General features: G+C 47.6%; 1 long non-coding RNA gene across 1 annotated transcript; it reads right to left on the bottom strand.

The window, feature by feature from the left end:
* Positions 1 to 19,187: 19,187 nt before the first annotated feature.
* Positions 19,188 to 23,646, bottom strand: LOC134472543 (uncharacterized). Its single transcript, XR_010042421.1, has 2 exons — positions 22,732 to 23,646; positions 19,188 to 20,535 (listed from the first exon to the last, which is right to left on the bottom strand). It is a non-coding gene; the product is annotated as an uncharacterized LOC134472543 (long non-coding RNA).
* Between the last annotated feature and the right edge of the window lie 294 nt (positions 23,647 to 23,940).

The following is a 23,940-nucleotide window of genomic DNA, read 5'->3' as shown; positions in this document are numbered from 1 at the left end:
CAAGGCACAGCAAGTGGTTGTCGTACCTGCCGGATCTTTTTCTCTCGTTGGCACTGTGGTACTGGGGATCAAACCCAGGGCAGCCTACATCCCCATCCCTTTTTATTTTTTGTTTTGAGACAGGATCTTGTGAAGTCACTAAGTGACCTAAAGTGGGTTTAAGCTTATAATCTTCCTGCCTCAGCCTCCCAGAGTGTTGGGTTCACAAGCATGTGCCACCGTGTCTTGTATAGCTGCTGGATTTTATGCTACCTTTCTGCTGATCCAGCTATAAAGCTCTCTAAAGCACTCAGGAGAATGAGTAGGCTGGAAACAGTCACAGAAGCCATGAAGGGTGTGGTGCTTCCCTGGTGCACGAGCCCTGCAGGACAAGTGGGGACACAGGCTCTTGTCCTCCAGAAGCAGCCACCTTATCTGGTCCATGGAAGCATCATCCAAGGTGACCTGACTGGTGAGGGCCACAGGTAGGAGGCCCGGCTGCAGGGAGTGGAGAGGGTACAGGGGGTGGCAGGGGCTGTCATAGGCAGCATTTACCCTGGGGGCCCCTTGCAAGTACTTAGGTTTTCAACTCACCCAGACAAGCATCAGATAGACTGGTCCTTGAACATACCTCAGGGTCAGGTGACCTTGAGGGGTGGCCTCTGCTTGACTTAGAGCTTTAGGCATGGGCCCCCTCTGCCTCCTACCCCAGGACAGGTGGACCCTGGAACTTATCCTATGCTGAGACGAGACCAGAGAGTGGGGAACGGCAGTCCCTGCTGAGACAGGCAGATTCAAACTGATATCGGGAGACAAAAATAGATCTGTGGCTTTCAAATGAAGTCTCTCTAAAATAGCGGTTACTTTGGGGGAAAGAATTAACTCAGAGTTGGGGTGGGAGTGGAAGTGGGGGTGAGGGAACCAGCTGGGAATGTTAACTGACTTGGGTGGTGGCTCAGTGGTTTCATAGATAAGTAAAAATTGATCTATGTTCTTAAGATCTGTACATTTTACAGTATTTAAGCTGCTCTGGGTTGGATATTTTTCTCCTCAAATCCACACATTGGAGTTCTAATTCCCAAGACCTCACAACACAAGCTTGTTTGGAAGAAGGGTTATTGCAGATAAAATTGGTTTGGTTGTAGTAACTAGCTATGCTTAATTAGGATGTGACTCTGATCCCGTGCAAGGGGTTCGTGCTAAAAGAGAAAATTTGGGTGCAGGCACCGCTACCAGAAAACCAGAGAGAGCTGGAACATACGCCCTCCGAAGACTTAGAAACAAAAAACCCTGGCCTCGACCTTCTGGCCCCCAAGACTGTGGGGTGATACTCATCTTTGTTTGAGTCCCCTTAAGCCTGGTTCAGGAAGCCTAGTAAATTGATGCATATGCTAACTTCTGGGGCAGCCGTCCCATCCATTGCTTTAAAGTATAGCAAGGCAGGGGAGTTATTGACCCCTCTGGGCACAGGGCAGCCAGCCCCTCCCTCAGCCTCCCCCTTTTTTGGATTGTGGATGGTCAGAGTGGTTTCTTTTTTTCCGGAGCATTCATGGGCTCTTTGAGGCAAGATGTCTGCATTTCAATCAGTCTTGTTAAAAGCTGCAGTAGATAGAAATAATGACTAATGTTTTATAACTATAGAAAAGAATGAAACCAACCAAGGAGGAGGGTGCATATCTGGTTACTTAAAAAGCGATGAGCAACACTGTCCTCCTAAACAGAAAAATATGTACTCTTCTCAAATATATAGGAGACCATTCCTGCGGTAGGCCATGTATTAGGCTGGAGAACAGTTACAGGATTAACAAGAAGTTATATTTTCTGATCACAATGGAAAGAAATTAGAAATCAGTTGGAGAAATTTTGTTCGAATGTGTATAAATTAAACAAAGAAAAATAATCTCAAGAACAATTAGAAAATACACTGAGATTAAAAGAAATAAAAGCCCAAGCTATGGGATGTGAACAAAACTTATGGAATGTAGTGAAAACAGTGCCTAGAGGGAAATTTAAATATACAAATGTCTACATTAAAATGGAGAAGAATTTCAAATAAATATTCTTTTTTGGTGGAGGTGGGATCATACTCATGACCTCATGCTTGCCAGGCAGATGCTTATGGCACTGAGCTAAATCCCTAGCCCCTAAAATAAATGTTCTAACTGTATTAGTTAGAGTTCTCCAGAGGAAGAGACTCAATATATGCACACATGTGCCCAATGAGGGGGAGACAGACCCATTTTGAAGAATTGCTTCATACCATTATGTGTGTGTTGAGGGTGTGGGGGGTCACATTCAGAATCAGGGTATTCCAGCAGTCTGGAGACTCAGGGATGAGCTGATGTTAAAGGTAGTCTGGAGACAAAATTCTTTCTTCTTGGCCAACTTCCCCCCCGCCCACCTTTTCTCTTAAGACCTTTAACTGATTAGATAAAGCCCACTATTATGGCTTATATCTAGATGTTCCCCCAAAGCCTTTTTCTGTCCCTTATATTCTTATCCAGGCTGCACACCCTTAGTGTAGGTAGCACCCACACCCAGAGTGGGCTTCCCTGTTATTCATGCTCAGAACTGTGCCAAGCCAATCAATGGACTAATGTAGTAATCACACACCCTTAATCCCAGCATCACACACTCAAGATTCGGCTACCTCTGAAAAGCTCCATCTGTGATCACAGGAGACTTCGGGGGGCTAACTAGACACAAACTATAACATATGAATTACCAAGACTGAGCCAGAATATTTAAAAACCCTGACTAATCCAATAACAGGCAAAAATAAGTAAAGCAGGAGTAAAAAACCTACCAACTAAGAAAAGCCCAGGTCCCGCTGGAGGCATGATAATCCCAGATTTGCAGTTAAGTTACAAAGCTACTGCAGTAAAAACAGCATAGCACAGGCAAAAAAAGAGAGCACAGATGAATAAAATAGAATAGAGGAAGAAGAAACAGCCCCAGTACATTTAGCTATTTTATCTGTGACAGAGGGGCCAAATGCACATCGGAGATGATGCATCTTTAATAAATTGTGCTGGAAAAACTGACTACCTGCAGGCAGAAGATTGCATCTATGTCCATGTCTCTCACAACATAGTAAACTAAAATAAAAATGGGTCAAAGATCTAAACGTTAAAACAGAAACATTTAATGTGCTGGGAGGTAAAACTGGTAAAATTCTTGAAGACATGGGTGTAGATAAGGATTTTCTGAACAGAACTCCAACCAAGAATCAATCTAGTGGGGTCATATCAGACTGAAAACCTTCTGCACAGCAAAGAAAACCAACAGAGTGAAGAGACAACCTACAGAATGGAAAGAAAATTTTGTCAGTTATTCCTTTGACAGAGACCTAACACCTAGAATATATAATGAACTTTAAAAAAGTTAGACCTCCCAACATGAAAGGTCCCATCAAAAAACAGGCAAAATGAACAGACAATTCTCAGAAAACCTACAGATGTCCAATAAATGTATGAAAAAATGTTAAACATTGCTGACCTTTTGAGGAATGCAAATTAAAACAATACTGAGATTCCATTTTATTTTACCGACAATGGCTGTTATCAAGAAATCAAATAATAAGAGACACTGGTGAGGCTGTGGGGAGAAAGGAAGCTTTCCACATTGTTGGTAAGAATGTAAGCTACTGCAACCACTATGGAAATCAGTGTGGAGATTTCTCAGCAAACTAAAACCAGCAATTCCATTTGGCCCAGCTATTCCTCTACTGAGTTAAAGAGTTAAAGACAGCATAATACAGTGATCCACGCATGCTCATTAGAGTGGCTAATGCTAGGAAATGGTCTGTACGCCCATCAACAGAAGAATGCACAGAGAAAATGTGGTGTTTACACACAGTGGAGTACTAGGCTACCATGAAGGATTCACTCAGTTGTTTGTAGGTAAATGGATGCACTTCCAGCCCATAATATTAAGTGAAATAAATCACACACTGAAGGTGAAATATCACATGGTTTCTCTTATATGAGAAACCCAAAACATAAATAAAGAGCTAGATAAAAGACAGATAAGCCGGGGATATGCTGGGATATGGCTCAGGGGTACAGCATCTGCCTGATAGGTATGAGGTCATGAGTTTGATTCCTAGTTTAAAAAAAAAAGAGAGAGAGAGAAATAATAGATGTAAGGAGAGCTTTTTAATTGAAAAGGAGGCCAAGAGAGGAAGGATGAGAAGGAGAAAGTGAGGGGAAGGGAATGACAAAAAGAATGGAAAAGAAATGGAACTAAGAGCTTTTGCAAAGGAAACAGGCGGGGTTGGGGGGGGGGGACCAAGACGTGGAAAGAGTGGAGGAGGGTAGGTGGCAAAACCAGAACCAAGATGTGTGTGTGCCAGCTCCCCACGATAAATGTAATCAGTATTACTGTTGTGAACATGCACTAATAAAAATAAAAACTAAAGAAACAATCTCTTGGGGAAAAATGTTAATCATCTCTGTAAAATTCCAGGGAGGTGGAATTAAAAAAAAAAATCAAAACATGAACTAAACTCAAGACCACCACAGAGGAAGCCGGAGCTCCCTGTGCTGGGCTGGTCATGTGCTTGAGTTCGTGCCTCCGACAACGTGGAGTTCTCCTTTTTCTGTTTGACATTCGTTCCTAAGACCCTGCCTGTGTCATTCGTGATTTTAAGCCTGGACACTCCGACTGCTCCACACTTTTATCTCTGTAAGCATTTGAGCTAAACAGTGGCAGGAACTTTGCTCATCCTACTGCTCTTGACGGTAAAACCCGTTCACAGCATTGATGTGCTTCTGAAGAGCTATGAGCTCAGGGAAACAGCTTTCAAGTCAGTTTTGCAACATAAATTCTGAGTTTTCTGTGTGTTCTTGACTATGCGGATGGGGTGGAATGGTAAAGCTCAGACGGGTTAACACCTCTGCTGCTAGAAATTGTTCATTTCGGTGACTGTTCAGATGGTAGGAAATGCAAATTTTAATGACTTAAAAATGCTTCCCAACTTTTCACTCCATTTTAGCCCCTTACCTTCTAAACAGTGAGAACACAGGTGAGACACAGGCTTTTTAGGCAGAAGGAAATGTTTAGGTGTCACCCTTCTTTGGCAAACCTAGTATGTATTCTCAAGGTGGGTTCAAGGCCAGTAGACATGTCACCTGGGACACCATTTGAGATGAACCCTGGTTGCACCTCACTGAAATAGAAACCCTGGAGGTGGGGAGGACAGGGAGCCCAGTCGTGGAGAGACCTTGTTGTGGTTGAAATCAAAGTGTCTTCCCAAAGCCTCATATGCTCATGGGTAGAGCTTTTGGGAGGTGGTTGGATCATGGGTGTGCAATACTGGATTATAGGTGTGTAGTAACTGGACTAACCACTGATGGATTTAGCCTACTTCTGGGTGTGGATGGTGGCACCCTGCACCATCGGTGTGGGCAACACCAATCCATAGACTTGTAGCAACTAATATATGCTCTAGGTGAGTCCCATGTACGTTCCAGATTCAGAACTACTAATTTAGAGCAAAGAACTTGGGATAACATTCCTGACTATATAATTTAGCAGAGCACACACCCACATATACGTAATACACACATGTACACACACATACATATACACATCTACATACGTGCAAATGTATTTACACATACAAAATCATCCCCCTCAAATCCTGTTCCTTATTTCAAGTACACTAATCTCATCCTTCTTACCACTTTCTGAAGCATTTCTGGAAGTCTTCATTCTGGAGTATCATTAGTCACACTGTCCGGCTGCCTCAGTGTTCTGAACTGATTCAAAACATTTCCCTTTCATGGTCATTTTGACTTTGAGTAAGAGGTAGAAATCAGACAGTGCTAGATCTGGTGAAAAATGTGGCTGAGGACACACTGTCACATTTTTATTTGACAAATTATTGTGCTTTGAATTGATTCAGGACATCATCAGTCACAACTGCACAACTGAAGACCCTTGTGAAAGAGGACTTCCAGAACTGCTTCGGAAAGTGGTGAGAGCTAGGATGGGTAAGTGTGTTAGAAGCAAGCGGGAGGATTAATGCCAATGTGTGTGGGGTTTTTTTTTTTTTTTGGTACTGGGCATTGAACTCATGACCTTGGACTTGCCAGGCAGCGCTTACACTGCTGAACTAAATCCCCTGCACCGATGTGTCTTTTACTGTGACAAATTTTTAAAATTTAAATATTCACTGTATTGTTTGCATTTCATATAATACAAACACATATGTAATACACAGGCATATACATATATAATTAATACATATGCATGCATATTCATACACATCACATGTAGTGGATATATATCCATATATTCACAATATACATACACATGTACAATACATGCTTAACACATTATCAGGGTTTGCAAGGAAAACAATTTAATGCAGGATACATAATTTATAGAGTTATTTTATAATAGTCACCCAAAGGGTCAAACACAAAGAGTGTAGGAAATCTGTCTATACACTAAAGACCACAGAGAATCTAGCTAAGGACCTGCATCCATGACAATGTCTCATGCAAGTCTGTTTCATGGATCTGTGCTGGGAAAGCCCAAAGGTCAGCAGTGGAAGCTAGAAAGTCTGTGCCAGTGGGGTGAAGGATCCGTGCCAGCAGCCTGAGGGATCTGCACTGGAGCCAGGAAACACACTCAAGTAAGGACCAGGGTTCTCCCGAAAAGTACCACAGCCATCCTCAGTGACAGTGAGGTCCCGAGCTCCTCCGACGATAACAGCTGAGTTCATGTCAGGAAGCCCCCAAGACTGACTTGGAGACTGAACAGCTCACATCTTCCCCTCAGGAGCCAGAAAGCAGTGCTCGAAGTAAGGACCAGAGTTCCCCCAAAGCGAACCACAGCCACTCTCAGTGACAACAAGGTCTTGAGCTCTCTGATGAGAACAGCCAAGTTCACATCAGGAAAGAAGTCGGCAAGCTCCTCCAGGAGGACCCACGGCAACAGGGGAACCAACAACACCCCCTCTTCCTCTCCAGGACTCCTTTTTATCTTGGCAGCAATCCTCAGGTGGGCCCTCCACACTCTGCACCACGCTGATTCAGTTCAGTGGGTGTGACAAGCCGCCCGCCAGCTGTCAGTCCACCACACACATGCAAACACACACCCACACACATACACACAAGTAACGTGAGCTTCTTTCTCATGTCGTTCCCAGAGTGAAGCAGTGAGCTGGCGGTGAGCAGGCTCAGGGTGATCGAGGGCCTCAGTTTCTCTGGTGCTCTCTGCCTGTCTGCTCTAAGAAGCTGGAGGGATTTGCCTGGGGTATGAAACAGAGCATCACTGAGTCTGAGGCTGAGTCTGGTCTGTTACTGGTATCTTCCCTCAGGCACGGGCTTGGTGGTGGCCCGTCCGGCTCCTCATAACCCTCTGGGGAGCTTGAGAGCAATGAGGCACAGGGCCTTGGGTGCTCCCTCAGTCTCCCCTGTCACTGGAACACTCTCGGGGAGGGAGCCTGGGCACTCCCCATTTGCTGGGCACTTGTTTGGAAGCACTCCCTTATTGACTGTTTCAGAGCACATAGTAGGGAAGTATTATAAGGCGGGCACAAGGACACAAAAGTAAAAAAGTCCCGAACCAGTACCCCAACTGGAGAACAGAACTATTCCCAGTGCTGTTCATTATCTCTTCCGATCCAGCGCCCAGCTACTGAATTGTATGTTTACTCCACTCCTGATCTCGTAGCAAAAGGGAGTTTCGTTGTGGTGGTGATGCTAGGGGTGAACCCAGGGCCTTCCCACTGAGCTATATCCCAGTCCTTTTTAATTTTGAGATAGGGTCCTACTAACTTGCTAAGTGGCTCAGGTTGAACTCAAAATTGAGAGCTTCCTGTCTTAGCCTGCCAGATTATGCATGACCTCCTCCGGCTTCTTCTTTGGGCTTTTCAATTTGAGGGAAATCAGCTCTGGATGGAAAGGCATTTGAATATTTAAATTTATAAGACATGTCAGATTGTCTCCCCCACACTGAGCCAATTTTGCTTCCTGCTTCCACCTTTGGCTTCTCTTTGACACACATGCACTTGGGAATCCGCAGAGTGTAGAATGCTCTCCACTGTGATCACCATTAGCAGGTTTGTCCTTACTAACTAACAGCTCAAGCATCTTGGCACGTATGCTTATTCTCTAATCATGTTTCTCTCTCCTTAAACTGTTTGCCCTTGTCATTTCCCCATTTTGGGGAGAGGCATCATTCTTTTTCTTAATGACTTACAAGGATTTTTCACAATCATTTCTCGAAGTCACTGGGGAACTGGTTCCAGCACCTAGGAACCCTGCTTATATCCTTTCTGTAATTTGGGAATCATTTACATAATCTTCCTGTATTCTTTCGACCTCTGCACAGTAACTGCAATACCTTGCAAATGCTGTGTGAATAGCTGCTCCTGTGTATCGTTCGGGGAATAATTACAACCAGAAAGCTCTGTGCATGTTCAGTGCAGACACAATTTCTTTTTAGTATTTTCCACTTGTGGCTGGTTAAATCTGCAAATAGGGAGCCTGGTGAATACAGAGGGGCATAGTTTAGATTGGATACCCCCAAGCTAGACCCACCCCAGCTGTGTAAGTGACATAGATCTTTTCCCAGTTGTGGCTTGTATTTTTATATGTAGGGTGTCTTTGATGAGCAGGGATTCTTAACTGTAATGTCATAGATTTACTTGGTGAATGTCTTGGCTTTGATGTCTTGGAGCAGTCTGAAAGTCTTGAGCGTAGACTTAAGTCAAAAGGGTCTTGTGCTACTTACTTCCTTTGCTGCTGAGACAAAATTCCAGATACCCACAATTAGTTTTATTTTGGCTCACTCCAAATAATGGAGTTTATTTCACTCCATATTCAGCTGGCTCCAAGGCAGGGTGGCATGGCAGAGGGGCACGGTGGGCAGGAAGCAGAGAGAATGAGGGGAGGAACAGGAAGAGGGATAAGCATTTAAAGGTCACTCCTCCTATGACTCAGCACTCCTGACCAGGCACACCTTCCAGAGCAAGTCAGTTATAAGTCTCCAGAGTCCATCATCTTCTAGAAACTTCACTAATGATCACACGAGGCTCTTGGGGGACAGCTAGAGATAATCCATGAAAGGCTTCTTTCCTTTATTCTTTAAGAGTTGAAGAATTGTCTTTCACATTTTTTCTATGAAGACCAAAATATCAAGTGAGATTCCAATGTCATATCTCCTAGCATTATTTATTGAACACCTATCATTTTCCCAGAGATCAATAATGCTAATTTTATGAAATGTCAAATTTCCATATACATAGGTCCTTTTGTGGATAATTTTAGTTCACTGTTTTTGTTTCTACACTTTCTTCTTTAAGAATATTTTACTTCTCCTTGGGTCTCTATATTTATATAGGTTCACTTCTTAAAGTTTTGTTTTAGAAGTTTGAATGGAATTACAGTAGAAGAATAGATCACTTTGGAGGCAGTGGACTCTTTTTGATATTGGGGTTTCTTATCCATAAACAGTAATTGATTTCATTTACTTGAGTTTCCTGTAGCAACTTCCATAAAATTTCATGATCCCTATAGGACTCAGATCTCTTTCATTAAATTTATTCCTAGATATTCTAGAATTTTTGGTTACTATAAATGGAATCCTTCAGAAATTTCTTTCTCTAAGTGTGTTTTTCTGGAGGATTAAATATGTAGATAATTTTTGATCTTATATCTAGTCATAGATAGGATTACTAATTAAAAATTTGTGGATTTTGTTGGGTTTTTGTATTTAGTATTGCAACCAGGTTATAACAGATTAGTTCTATAATTTTCCATAGCTAAAGATTTTTGTGTTTTATACTATAAGTTCTTAAAAAGATTTTTGTAAGAAGCTCCAGTGAATTTTTAATATACATTATGAGATTATGAGACTGAGCTTTCTTGTCTTAGTCCTGACATTTTTTTTTTTTTTTTTTTTGGTACCAAAAATTGAATTCAGGACCTCATGCTTGCCAGGCAGGCACTGTGCCTCTGAGCTATATCCTCAGCCCTTATTTCTGATTTTTAAGGAAAGTGTTTCTAGGATTTAGTCACAAATAATAATGTTTCCCAAAGACTTCTGAGAGGTACATGCTATCGGGCTAGCATTTCCCACTGGTACTGTGTCTGCAGATTTGTTGGAACTGTCATGAATCCTATCGCGGTTTCTGAAGCACACACTGAGGTGATTGCCTGGTTTTCCCTGTGTTATTCTGTTAATTTGCAGAAAGATTTGTACAGATTTTTCCAGTGCTAACAGCATTGTAGCTCATAAAAGCTGCTGCGGTGTATTCTCCCTGTTTCTATTTCGAGGACAAGTTGAGGTGACTTTGGTGGGACCCGTTCCTCAAAAATTACAGAATAATATCTGGAGCTCCAAAGCACAGCCAGCAGCAGTGGTTAACAGTGATGTATTTTGTACTGAAATTTGCTAACAGAGGGGCCTTTAAGTGTTCTTGCCTCACACACAACAGGACCTATGGGGGATGGGTATTGTTACGGCTTGTGTCTGGATGTCCCCCCAAAGCTTCATGCGGTGACAGGTGGGGCTCTCAGAGGTGGCTGGATCTAGAGTGTGTGACACTGGGATTAAGGGTGTGTGATTACTAAATTAGTTCACTGATTGGTTCGCTACGTGTCCGGAGCCGAGTAGCCTAGAGAGAATATACCAGGGGACAGAGAGAAGCTGCTGTGGTACCCTGTGACCTTCTGCTCTCTGCCCGCCAGGGACTGTTTCTCCTCTGGGGTGCCCCTCTGCCATGTGCCACCTGGCTTGGAGCTAGCCAATTATGAACTGAAACCTCTACAAATGTGAGCTAAATAAACCCTTCCTCCTTTAACTTTGGGCAGCCAGTGCTTTGTCTCAGCAATAAGTAATTAAGCTGGGTTTGTTAATGTGTTGCACTCTGGTAATCATTTCAATATACCCACACGTCAAAACCTCACCTTGGGTATCTCAGAGATGTTTTTTGACCTGGTTTGCTGATTACACCTCAATAAAGCTCGGAAAAATGAAACAGCACTGTACTTACTCTCTTTTCTAAGTTTCCCAGGCTGAGCTTGAGATGGCAATCCTCCTGCCTCAGCCTCCCAGAGTGCTGGCTGGGATTACAGCTGTGTTCCATCATGCCTCACTCTGCTGTAGTTCTTTACTTAAACTTTCAAATTGGGTTTCTATTTTTTATTTTCTATTTCCAGCCTTTTTTCTTTCTATTTGAGTAGTTGAACCTGAGTTTCCTGTTAAATGCCGCTCTCCCTTGCAGCTCAGAAGTTTTGATAGTGAAGTTTATTCACTATCATACTTATTCAGCTCCCTTGCAGCTCAGAGTTTTTGGTTTTTGTTTTGTTTTGGTACCGGGGATTAAACTCATGACCTTGCCCTTGCCAGGCAGGTGTTTATGCCGCTAGCTAAATCCTTGGCTCAAGGCAAATAGCTTTTAGTGTTCAAAGTATTTAAAAATTTTTTATTGTTTAATTTGGAAATGTATGCTAAAATGTTTCCATGGTTATAACTGAAAATGCAGTTTTAAGGAACCATTTAGGGATGTATTTTAAAATTTTCAATCTTTTAACTTATTTATTTATTTATTTATTTTCGTGGTACTGGGCAGAGTCCCATCCCCAGCTATTTACATTTTTTTTTTTTTTGGTTTAATTTTGAGTCAGTATCTTGCTAAGAAACTGAATTGCCCAGGTTGGGCTGGAATTTGTGATCCTCCTGCCTCAGCCTCCCAGTATGCTGGCATTATGGATCTTGGGCATGCACCACTACACCCGGCCAGTGTAAGGCTTCTATTGAGACTTCTCCCAGTGCCTGAAGAAGAAGCAGCTCTGACCTCGGGCAGGGCAGGTCAACAGTTCTTCAAAGGAAAGGAGTCACTGATTGCTCCTGTCCTGAGTTCTTGCCTAGGTCCTCCATGAGAATAAGGGGCCCAGGCTTGCAGGGCACAGTTCAGTGTCTGAGCTCGGATACAGGCAGCTCGTGGTCAGCTCTGTTTGCTTGGGGAAGGCAGGTTTCCAGAGGCGGCTGCTTGCCTGCATCTGCATTAGATGTTAGGATGTATTTGTGGCTGTTCAATTTCAACTCTGGCCTCGCCTGGGAGCCCTGGATCCCCATTTATGTCCTTGTTTGTTTCTGCTGTGAGAGCACTGCAGGCTCCTGGGGGGGACCTTTTCTGGCATTTGATGAGTTCATTCTCTTACAGGGAGTCCCCAACTGGGCTGGGAGATAAGGGTCACTGTGGGGAACTTACTTATTCAGCTTCACTGCAACCCCATTTCCAGTCTCTCATCAAAGGCTGGTATGGGAAAGAAACCTTCAGGGCTGGTTGCATGTGGGGAAAGCCAACTGGCTCTACGGGTGTGACTTCAGCCTAAAATAATCAATAACCCCGCTGCTCATCTTTGCTCTGCATTTCTTTAACCTTCACCTTTTCATTTGGGTCAGTACCTGCTTGCAGAGCATAATGGTTCCCTTCATCGAGGGAATTGGTGCTGTTTCTCCTCCTGCAAGCTCTTGGTCCCTTCCCATTTGCAAAGGACCTGTCTCCCTGCTTCCTATTATCCATCTTTCATTTCACTCTTTAATTATTTGTGCTTTGAGTTTCTCGTGATAGAAGAAACCACGTGGTGCTCAAGCTTCCATCTGACTTACTGTCCCAAGGCACCCCCTCTCTCTACCAGTGATTCAGGTTTCCCTTTATGACAGAGTGGCCCTCCACTATGTTATAGATACCACATTAGCTTTCCTCATTCATTGCTGGATGGTCATACAGCCTGCCTCTAAGTTAACCACATGACGTATTCTGGGATGGCTTGTCTCTAACTCCTCATCCCCAGAGCTGGAGGCGGGGAGGCAGCACCCTATTCTATGGGCTTCAAAAAGAGTTGGCTTTGGTGACACCTCACTTTTGAACTTCTGGCTTCCAGCTCTGAGAGAGTAAGTCTCCACTGTCAAGTGACCACCCAGTGTGTGACCACTGTAGAGCGGCCCTGAAAAACTGCAGGGGGCTTGCATGGTGCTCAGCCAGCTACCTCAGTCTCCCTCCTGTGCAGCTCCAGGGTCACGCTGGCCAGCTCTGATGTGACTTTATCTGTAGCACTCAGCCTGGGCAACAGGCAGTCATAACAGGTTGGATCAGAGCTGCCAGCCATGCCTGCTACTGTGAGGCCCTGGTGTCCTGGGCAGAGGTGGTCAGGCTGGATCGACTCAGCTCATCATCCCTGTCTTCTGCCTCTGAAGCTCGGGGCTCTGAGTGTCACCTGTGTCATCTGTGTGTGCTGAGGACCCCAGCATGAGCCCCGGCAAAGCACACACAGCACACAGCTGGCCATCTACAGCATCTCTGGCTGGCGAGAACACAGGTTTATTTTCTCCTCTTGTTAAATGTGCTTCTGTGTTCGCAAGATTTGAAAATAAATTTTTGTAATTAAAAAATGCAACTTAGAGTCCTAAGGTTGGAAATGCACCACCTGGCAGGTGGGTGAGGTTGCATGGGAGGAGGGGGCAGACAGTGGCGAAGCCTGAGGTGCACATCTAGCCTCGTGGCAAGGGTATTTCTTTGGAGGACAAAACATAAAGTCAGAGGGGAAGCAAGGCGGCTGCTCCTGTATTCAGGTCACAATTGCTGAGTCGCTGCTCTGGGCTGGAAGGGGCTGCAGATGTTAATGGGGCGGGGCAACACCCCCACCCCCAGTCAGCCAGCCAGCCCCAACCCAAGGCTGGGATTCCAAGCCGGGCCTCAGGCTCCTGCCAGATGCTATCTGGGCCCTGCAGGTTTTTACAGAGAGAAAGCAGAGGCTTTAGGCCAGGCTTTCCTTCTCTCATCTTTTCTTCCTCCACCATCTCATCGCTGGGCGTTTCACACAGGTGGGAGGAATTGCTTAGCTCTTGCTCGTTAATTGACATTCACCGGAGAGGTGGTGAGGAAGCTTCTCAGCTGTCTTGGAAGAGAAGATTCCAGCTCCCAGGCGGAGCCGCCCACACCTGGCTCCCACCAGCCCGTGCCGGGGCGGGCTCTGTGGGCTCAGGTGCTCCAGGGCACTGCATAGAGGGTTTGGCCAGAGACTTGGGGCTGGTGGTGCAGCTGTGTTGGGAGCGATCTACAGAGCTCAGCGCCTGACCGGACACACTGCTAGGATTCCCCTTCAGCCCTTGACCTCTTTCTGCTCTGCGTGTCCGGGTGAGAGAGATCTGCTCCAGTGGCCCCCGTCTCCAGACCTGGGTGTTTCCTTGTGTAAGGAGGAGGTCACACTGAAAACTCAGCGGCACTTAGACCTCTGTGGAAATGCAGGGACTGCTGGCGGGGGGGGATGGGCAGGTCACCACAGCTGCCCCTTGGCCTGCCCGGAAGGATCTGTCTCTCTAAGGGGCTGCAGGGTGGGAAAGGGCTGTCCGCCGCCCTGTTGGGCAGACCTGCCCTGATGCCCTGAGCTGCCACCTTGGGTCCAGGGTGGGGGCAGGAGGGCTGATCCTGTAGCACTCAGATAATTGTTTGCAGGAAAGATTTGTGTTAGACCCAAAAGGTACAAAGACTGTTCTAGAATGAAAGGAACATGCTGACCAGTTGCCACGTGTGATTCTTGGCCAGGCTGAGACTAGAAAGAGGCTTTGGGATATGAAGGATGCATGCCTGGGACAGGGCTGAGGGGTGAGGAGGGAATGACCATGTGGCCAGTTGATTGCATTTTCTGAAGAGTAAGTCAGGCGTGGCAGTGTGTGCTTATAATCCAAGTACTCTGGAAAGCCGAGACAGGATGGTCTCAAATTTGAGTTTAGCCTAAGTTAGTGACTTAGACTGTATTTCAAAATTTCAAAACAAAAAAAAAGGCTGGGGAAATAACACAGTGTGAAGGCCATGGGTTCCATCCCCAGTACCAACAAGGAAAAAAAGATAAAGTGGTAATGACATGATAGAGATGAACATGGGTCTTTATCGTAGGAGACAGATAATTGAGGAGTTTAGGTCCTAGAGTCTATAACTTTCCTTGATTGGCTCAGTTGAACAAAACTCTTTTTCCACTTTCTGGTGTGGCTGAAAGTTTTCACAACAAAAAGTTAGGACAGGAGAGCAGGAGGAACAAAGAGACGTCTCATCTGGGGAATCGGGCAGGAAGCCGGGACTCTCCACAGCAGCCTCTGCACCTGTGGGAAAGCACCTGAACGGTGGCCCCGCTTTCCAAAGAGCAGGATAAACTAAGCCTGGGTTCCCACTCAGAGGCCATCAGAGATGGGAGGAAATGAAACTGAGGGTGACAGTCACAGAGACAACGGTAGACGGGGATCCTCACGGCCCCCTCCCATGCTCACGTACAGAACGTCAGCCAATGACAAAGTTCAGGCAAGAAAGCAAAAGGGGTGCCAGTGAAAAGGACGCAGCAGAGCAGCCAGGAGAAGAGAAGGATCTATCGCCTGCCCGGGAAGGACGCGTGGCCCAAGGACAGGCTTCCGTTCACAGCCAGGAGCTGTGTGAACAGGTGGGAGAAGTGAGTGGCGGAAGGCGGAGGAGAGAGCCATTCCCAGCCGGAACTGCACAATCCCCACAACAGACTAGGGCAAGAGACCAAAATAAATATGTTTCTGGAAAACCAAAAGCCAAGAGGGCTTCAGACCCTGGATCACTGCCAAAATGACAACTTCCGCAGGAACGCTCCCAGCGGTTATAGAGCGAACCCAGAAAACTGATCTGAATTTTAGGATGAATTAAATACTAGGTCTGCAGACGAAACTAAGCATACCCAAACAGGATGTCAAGGATGTGAATTAAGACCTGGTAGAACTACAGGAGAAACTGCAGACCTGTTACCAGGCGGGCTGGTTCCCGTCTAGCTCTTTCAGTTAGGAATGCAGCCAGGTGATGCTCAGGAGCAGAGATAAAGTAGAACCGAACCACACCTGGAACGAACTTGCTTTATTCCCTGTGCGCACTGCAGGGTGTTGTCCACAGCTAGGGAGCGAGCATTCCTCCAGGCACGGACTGGTGGCCTTTACGACAACTGACTAACTAGGCTACCAAGTGCAGGAGGTAGGCAGCCGCTCCAAATAGGACCAGTCGGTACAGTGATTATGTCAATCAAAATCAACCAAGGAAATCCATACTCAGGAAGGGCCGAGTAGCCTCTTTTCCCACGCACAGCCGGACTTAAGGGCTCCGCCGGGGGAGATGTTCTGTCTCGCTGAGGTGAGAAAATAGGCTTTATCGCCAGAGATGGCTCGGGAGTCTGTGATCAACCCGAACGGATAAATTCACTGGGGAAACCTTTCTCCTGCGTGACCTGCATTGCCTGCAGATACCTCTTCGTTATCGGGACATGCTTGAACAGAGAGCCTGAGTGATGGACTCATTTCTCCAGCCCTTCCTGCACGGATTGATCACAGTTATCGGGACATGCTTGAACAGAGAGCCCGAGTGATGGACTCATTTCTCCAGCCCTTCCTGCACGGATTGATCACAGATTCGAGATACAGCAGCACCTTGCTGGGACCTCTCCTTCCGCCCTTCTCTCCTGTTCTCTTCATCTTTCTCCTCCTCCTCATTCTCTTCTTCCCCAGCCTGTCTTCTTCTTCCTTGACTTTCTTCTCCTCTGGTACTGGGGATTGAACTCAAAGCTTTTGCACTGAACCCTTTTTTATTTTGTGTTTTGATTCAGGGACTCACTATATTGCCCTGGCTGGGCTTGAACTTGCAGTCCTCCTGCCGCAGCCTCCCAGAGTGCTGCGATTTTAGATGTGTGCCCCCACACAGCTATTTGGACCATTTCTGTGGACTTCACACTTCTGTGGGGACCCCGGGTACATGTGCAATGAATAAAACTTGCATGTTTTTCTCTCTAGTCAGGCCTGTGCTAATTTGGTCCCTAGACTCAGCCAAAGTGTCCAGCAAGACCGAAAGGAGGGGAGAGGCCCCTCCTCGTCTTATGGTGTTGCTGATTTTCCCTCATGTTCTGTGGCTTGCACCAAGCTCACCTCCAGCGCTGACTCTGTTCTCGTGACACAATCACAGACCACTCTAGGGACAAACTCCAGGGCCTTACCCGGCTGCTCATTAAAAGCACAAATGGGTTTTCGCCTGAGGCAGTCGGGACTTAAAAGTGTTTTTTTGGTTCCAAACCATGACTCTTCACTGGGACCTACAGATGCCCAATAGGACAAAGCTTGGCCTTCAGTTTGTATTTTTTGTTGCCTTAAAACTACATTCAAATCCCCCTTCAAGATGAAAGACACCAAGAAAGAGTGACCAATTTTTCAGGTTTGCGGGGACGTTTTGTGGCTGGCTCTTACAACGTCCACTTAGGAGGCAGAAGAAGCTTTTCCCTGCCTGCTTTTCCTTGTGACTCCAGAGAGGGTGTGGCTTCTGACAGTGGTCACACCCTTCTGCCCAGCTTCCCTTCCCCTAGAACTCCCCAAGCTGCAACAGGGCAGACGGGCTCAGTGTCCTTCAGTCACCCCTGAAATTACTTTTCAGCCACTGTCTGGGCTGCTCAGACAGGAAGTGCTTCTTACCACTCCAGCTGCAGGCTGTTACCTTGCTGAGGAAGCAGAGGGGATACCACCCCTAATGTGGCAGAGATCAGAGGGGGACCCAGCCCACTACTAACACCCCTGTCCTCCCCAGACCCCGGTGACCTGTGACTAACACTGCTAGTCCTGAAAATTCTCCCCCCTGCTTTGTGTGGGAACTTGACGGCTGTCCTGGGCCCCACACCTGCTACAGGAGGGGTTTTCATTCACCACAGAGGACTTGAATTTGAGCTAATTTGAGCTAAGCAGCAGAAAGAAATACGGGCCAATCCACTTCCTTAAATTTGGACCAATCAGCAGGCTTGAGTTCAGACCAATCGTGGACTGACAACTGCTATATAAGCAGCCATCCCCTCCGATTCCTGGAGTTGAGGTAGAGGGGCTGTGTTTATGCACTGATCTCTCTGTGCTGCAGCATAATTCCTGTTCAAATAAAGCCCCCCTCTGGGGGCCTGGGAGAGCTGCCTGTGATTTATTTCTCAGGTAGTGTGGGCTCAGGAGGTTCTGTAAATCTACTTGGGATTCTCATCCTGAGGAATGTGGTCAGAATAGTCACTTTAACAAAGATCTATGGATGCTTAGGGTTGTTAGCCCTGAAGAGCACAGAGATCGGTAGCCAACAAAAAGAGTTCGGCATCAGCTGGTGCTGAGCTATGGCATCAGAGCTCAGAGCAGAAATAACTAACAGGCTAAGGGCCCTCAGCACACAAAGCCCAGGGAGGCTAGGAGAGCCACACTGTGCCAAGTCATGATTTCCATGTGAATTGAGCAAAGAACCCCTGGCTGGTTGGCAGCAGTTCCAGACCCCCCCCCCCTCCCTGGAATCATACTAAGAAGTCCCCAAAAAGCAGAAAAAAGCAGAGCCACACATGCCACAAATGGCACCACTGACATTGCCACAGACTAAGGCCATCAAGGATGAAGGAGTTGGGGTGGCCCATGTTTCCCTGTACCCTAACCCCCATCTTCCCTGAGCCACAGGTTCTGGTGAGCCGTCTTTCTATGGAGCTCCCAAAACCCCCTGACTCAGACGCTGGGGCTGGAAGGACAAACCAGCACCTTCCTTTCTCACAGAAATGCACGTGCCCAGGCCAAGGCTGGGGAGACCCTTGGAGGAGATTAGAACTTCTCCTCTTCAGTGGTTGGCCTGAGGCTGTGGCAGGAGACACTGAGCTCTGGCCTGCCTGGTGGCCAGAGCTGGCCCAGCAGAATGAGTCACAGAGGGGCCACTGTGGGTCATTCTACTGGGTTTAGCAAACAAAATCTGAGCCTCCTTCAAAGGCTCGTGTGAATTCACCTCACACTGGGCTTGGGGCCTTCCAGTGGCATCTGAAAGGTTTCTGGTCAATGAATGAATAAAACCCTAAGTACTTGAATTCCCCAGTATCCTCCTGAAACTGCCAGGGTCCCCACAGTGACGGGTCTTTGTAGGCTGATGAGGCACTGCCTCTGCTGGAGTCCACAGTGACCATGGCAATGACCCACGGGGGGTGGAGGTGGAGGGGTGGTGGTGGTGGTAATTGAAAGTCTCCATAAATTCCTATCTCAGCGTCCAGTCTTGAATAGAGATGAGATGGGTTATGAAAATTTAAGGCTAATCTACTGTGTATTGTTTAGACAACCCTCAATGATTAACACGTGTACCCAGAGCCCGGCAAGGATCTGATCCCAAGTTTTAAGTTAATAAAGGAGACAGATACAAAGTGAGATCCAGCTTGGTTCTGCTTTCATTTACCCAGTGGGCATCTGTAGACCCCAAGTGAAGAGCTTTTTTTTTCTTTTTAAGGCAAACGCAGCTTTTAAGTTTACCCTTCTTTATGGCAGAGAGGTACACTATTATGCGTAAATGCCATGTTTTCTGTAATCTTTCATCTGTTGGACCACGTGCAGGTCACTTCCAAGGTTTAGCTACCATGAATTGTGCTGCTATAAACATGGGCATGCATGGGTCACTGTAAACTGTGGTCCCTTATATGAAAAACCCAAAGTGTAAATAAGACAAAATAGAAGACAGACAGTAGGAAAGAGGGAGACTGAGCTTCTGTAAAAGAGAAGGGGCCAGAACCGGAAGGAAGAGGGAGGGAGATGAGGGGAAAGAGATAAAAGAGGATCAAGAGGACGCGGAATGTAGTTGATTTGCCGGGCAGACATGCAGCGATATAAATAAAAATTTTAAAGAAGGAGAAATCGAGGAGGAGCAGGCCAACACACCCAGGTAGCGGGTGCAGACTGGGCACAAAAGGGGTGCGGGGAGGGAGGCACGGCCAGGGTGGGAGTCCTCTGTCTGAGCTGCAGGAAACGCTGCCCCACCTCCACAACAGTGAGGCTGCGCCCCCCACCTGCGGCATCTCCCCAAGACACCGGAGCGCAGCATTTCTTTTTTAGGGTTTTTCTGAGGACTCGTGTGCTGCGACAGCCCACTCCGGGGAGGCTGCGTGGCACTAGGAAGCCAATGATTTTTTTTTTTTAAAGAACAAGCAGCACCTAAGAGCCTCTTCCCATCGCAGGGAAAGCGCGCTGGTGCTGGCGGGGGCGGGGCCCAGCCTCCGGGCAGGAATCCTTGAAGCCGGGGTGTTGCAAGGGGGGAGGGACGCAGACGAGGAAGCTATTTTGGGGTGGGACCCTCGGGCCTCGGTGACAGATTGGCGGTGGGGAGGAGGGAAGCATGCAGCGCTCCTGGCTGGGGAAGGTGGTGCGCGGAGACGGAAAACCCAAAATGGGCTGGGTGGGGTCCTGCTAGTACGTACTGTGTGGACACGAGAATTGTTACGTGTGCGCGTGTGCGTGTGCGTGTGCGTGTGTGTGTGTGTGTGTCAAGTGTGAACCCAGACACAGCCCCATCCCAGCTCCTGTGCAGGGAAAGGGCCATTTAGCCAGAAGCCCAACAGCAGCCAGCAGGGCACAGGTCTCAGGCTGGCAGGGTGGCTGTGCTGGCATCCTTCTCCCCTTGGTGCCATGCTGGACTCCAGGAGGACCTTGTCTTGGTCCCCTGCACAAACGCAGAGGCTATATTGATGGAGCCCAAGACCCCCACTTTTCCAGAGGCTGCAAAATGTGCTTTAAAAAAAAAAAAAGAAAATCTTTTAGGAGTTTTGGTTTCCCTTTTAATCCCAAATGGTCTTTTAAGCTTTTGGCTCCTATATTTAACCTATTTAATGAGATTTCTTTTCCAGTAATTCCTGAAACTGGTAATCTCTAATTGGGTCAAATTCTCTACCCACAAGCCAGCCAGGCTATTTTTAGTGCAAATCCTCAGGCTGAAGCTCCTCCGGCCTCCCAGACGCAGCTGTCAGCGCTGCTCTCCACCACGCTCTGCTCTCTCGAGCCAGACCTGATCCGGAATATTTTCCCACTACGTTGTCCTCACAGGGCCCGCCCGCCTGCCGCTCGCCCAGCCTCCCGGCCTCCCCTGCATCTGTAGCCCCAGGATGGTTTACACAAATCCATTTAACGCTCCTCAGCTTAGGTACTCAGTGTCGCTAAAAATAATCCAGTCCTGGCAGCGGCTTTGGGGAAGCACCTGAGCTTGGTTGCCTTTTGTGTTCACTGAGGCTGAGTCCCCTGAGGGGACAGGGAGGGAAGCCAGGGCTTACAGTGACCCTGAAAGTCATTAGGTTGCTCCAGGTGGGAGGAACCAGCTACTTCTGTCTGCCTTTGCCACCATGACTTCCTGCAGGGCAGCGTGGGGCTGCTCTGTCCTGTGTCCCCGGGTTGCCCAAGGGACTGCTGCCTGGGGAGAGCAAGACCCACCCTTGTTTGAGGTGCCCACATCTCCGGCTGGGGGTGGGGCATGGATGGTGGCATATAGGGAGAGACTGCACCTCGGTTGTGTAGATGGTCACCTGTCAGAGGTCCAGGTCCCAGTAGCCATTGTGGGCCCAGGGTCTGCAAGCCTGGCCCATTTCCTTCAAGGTAGGGGTGATGGCAACAAGTGTAGAGACAAGACACCCTGAGTTTCCGGACCCTGCCCCAGGGTTATAGGCAGCTGAGTCAGTTAGAAATATTCTAGGCAGTCAGAGAGGTCTGGGCTCTGGAAGGAGCCAGTGCAGGAGCCCAGATACCTTGCAACCTTGGGGGAGACAGACACCCCTGCTTTGGGCCAACCTCAAGACAAAAGGCAGAACAAATGCAGCCACACCCTAAATACAGACATCAGGGATTGATAATCTAAATAGGTACAGATCGCCCTGAGGAAGCCAGGAGCCATGCTAATCCCTTAGCAGCAGAGACCGTGTTCCGTGTTCATGTCTACTTGTGACTCAACTCCCCATTTGATCCCGACTTAACCAATCTGTCCTGAGCAATCGCACTCATAATCTCATTGGTTGGCCGTAGTTCTGTCCCACTCATGCCTTCCTGCTTTGTGAGTTCCTATTTTCCCCCACTGTGGACCTGGCTCACCTCATGGTTTTGCTCTAGAGAAAGGAGGGGTCCTCGGCAACCCGCTCGGGACCCCTTCTGTCTCTCTCTGGGACAGAAGCTTTCTTTCTCTCAATAAACATATTCTGCTCTTTACCTCCGTTGTTCCTAAAATTCATTCTTTGATTTCAGAGAACACGAACTCCTACAGACATGTAGTAGGCTGGGGGTTTCTTTCCTCCAAATCACCAGGGTTTTTCCAGAAGCCATGTCCACAGAAGACCCAAAGGTTTGAGAAGAAGCTCTTAGCCCTGCTGTCAGCCCTCTGGTCCGCACTGGGAAGGCAGCCTTAATTCAGAGTGTGCTCGGTGGTGGACCACGGGCCTGCCACGACTTGGGAACATAGACTCGACACACTTTTCCTTTGACCAGATTCCCTAGGGAGAGCTAATTCCACATGTTCATCTCAGGCAGACAATCAGACATCACCCTGGAGATTCCTATGAGAGGCATTGTGGATGGGATTTAGGATTAAGTCAGTGGACTGTGAGTGAAGCAGATTGTTCTCTAAATGTGGGTGGGCCTGGTCCAATCAGGGGAAGGCCTGAGCAGAACAAAAAGGACTGATCTTCCTCAATCACTGAGGAACTGCCCAAGAGGCAGCCACTGGATTTGATGGGAGGTGTGGTGCTCCCTAGGTCTCTGGGCTGTCTGCCCACCCCAAGAACCATATCCACCAGTTCCTTCAAAGAATCTCTCCCCCTACTCTTGCTGTTAGTCCTGTCTCTGGAGAGCTCTGCTCTGCACACAGAAAGACAGACAGACAGACAGACACACACACACACACACACACACACACCCCACATACCTAGCAGACTCCAAATCCCAGCTTACCTTGTCTGACTTGAGTGCAGTGTGGACCTCATTTGGGGTCAGCCAGGAGGTGCTGGGAGGAAGCAGCAGGTACTCCTCAGTGGTGCCCTGGGCCATGCTCTGTGGGGAGAGGGCCTGGAAATACCACTTCCACTCTCCCAGTGCAACAGCCCCGGCTCCTTCCAGCACCACAGTCCACACATGGCAAACACCAGCTACCTGTTATGAAGTTCTCGATCACCTCCAAGACAGTCTGGGACAAGTCCCAACTGTCCTGCGAGCCCACTCTCGGAGTGGAGACTCTTGATAGAAAGAGCACAGCACAGACAAGGGCAAACTTCAGGCACCAGATGCCGGCCCAGCCCCTTGCAAGAGTGACTTCCACATTCCAGGTTGTGCCCAAGGGCCCCAAAAAGCTTGGCAAGGAAGAGAACAGAACCCACGCCATGCTCACCAATAGACTAGAGCAGAGATCGGGGCTCACCGGGACACCTTAGTGAGTCTAATGTCCTCTGAGTTTAGAGAAGGAAGTTGCAATCAAGGAGCAGAGCAGGCTGGCATTGGCTCTTGTGGTCATCCAGGAGGACAGGTCTCCTTCGGAAGCCTGAGAGTGGTGCTGGGCTGGGCCAACCGTCACCATCTGCAGGTGGCAGACAGGCTTTGGGCTCTGTGTGCAGAGAGATCTGAGATTAAAGCCTGGGAAGCTGGGACAAGTTGGTCTACACGAGGGAAGGGTGGAGGATCTCCTGGGAAGTGTCACACTGGGACCAAAGGTGTCCTGGTATGCAATGTCTCTGGGAGAACTGCAAGGGAGAAGGATTGGTCCTTATGTGGGTTCTGGATCCAGGTACCCCATTAACACAAGGTGGCTCACCAGAGAATGGCGAGCCTGTGAAGGAATGGCAGGATCTCTACGCTGGGGCAGGAAACTCCAGAGTTTTCATGGGAGATCTATGGTGGGAAGAGCTGCAGACACTAATAGGGAGACGGCTACTTCGGAGTTGGTTTGCTGAGGTTTATTACAGGCCCTGGACCAGTCTCTGCTGAGTCGGGCTGTTTTTAGACCTTGGTATGTGGGCCGTCACTCCCGAAAGAACCTTTAAGTTTGCTGCATGTTGGAAAAGTCAGGCCAAATGGCCTTTTCTGGAGTCACAGTTCCTCCAGTGAGCACAGCTTGCACTAATCACTAGACCAGCTCAGAATACTTTGAGATGCTGCATCCTGAATGCC

This window comes from Cavia porcellus, unplaced genomic scaffold (assembly GCF_034190915.1).
Source record: "Cavia porcellus strain 051 isolate PalLab524CR breed Dunkin Hartley unplaced genomic scaffold, mCavPor4.1 scaffold_23, whole genome shotgun sequence".
Lineage (NCBI taxonomy): Eukaryota > Metazoa > Chordata > Mammalia > Rodentia > Caviidae > Cavia > Cavia porcellus.
The sequence above is the reverse complement of the archived record's forward strand: the minus strand, read 5'-3'. Positions and strand labels throughout refer to the sequence as shown.